Here is an 882-nt window from a genome sequence, read left to right as displayed (position 1 = left end):
GGTGGGAGCGCTGCCTACTCAGCGTTCGGAACGCGCTAACGTTACAGACGCCAAGCCGCGTCTGTGGAGCCCCGGCGCACCGGCGGAAAGATTGCTCAGCGGCGCTTGTCAAGAGATGCGTTGCTATGGCAGCGGCGCAGCAAAGACGCTAACGTCCCCACAGACACGGCTTGGCGTCTATAACGTTGAGCGCGTTCCGCACACTAGACAGGCAGCGCTGCCTCCCTGCCACTCTGGTAGGCAACAGTTTAATTGTTGATTGCGAGGGGTTACTCACACAATGAACGCTGCGGCGTCGAGTGATAGAATCGGAGATCGACTATTGGCGGTTGGACCTTAAATGAGTGGGTAAGTAGTGTGGACATGTGTAGATTAACAGCTACCAAATTCACTTAAGTAGTCATCAATATCGACTATGCGCTACCAAAAAGGACTAAGGAGCCACGAAAGGGGGCTAAGAATCACCAAAGTCGACTTGGAGCTACTAAAGAGCTCTAAATAGTTACCGAAGTACACTAGGAGCAACCAACGTCGCAGCAAATGCGCATGCTTTCGCATTTCTCCAATGCAGTGTCTGCTTGTGCTGTCAGTTTCTATTGTTATTATTCTGATGTGATAAACGGCGCATACAATTCACTTTCTTTTCTTTAACTTTCCTAAGCATGTAAATTTCGATCTTCCTCGGTTGTGGGCTCCCTTTATTGCCAAACATTCTGGCACTTCTGAGCCAAAATCGCCGTTTAGAAACCTCCGAAGCGAGATGCCTTTATAGGCTGTACTTGACGAAACCGGAAATTGGGAGTCTCTGCCTTGGAGAGAACGAAATTCCGCTACAGAGAATGGGTGCACACACGCGCTATACGCAGCGTCGAAGACGGGGAA

The sequence above is a fragment of the Amblyomma americanum genome, chromosome 10 (genome assembly GCF_052857255.1).
Source record: "Amblyomma americanum isolate KBUSLIRL-KWMA chromosome 10, ASM5285725v1, whole genome shotgun sequence".
NCBI lineage: Eukaryota > Metazoa > Arthropoda > Arachnida > Ixodida > Ixodidae > Amblyomma > Amblyomma americanum.
Note: the sequence above shows the minus strand (reverse complement) of the source record.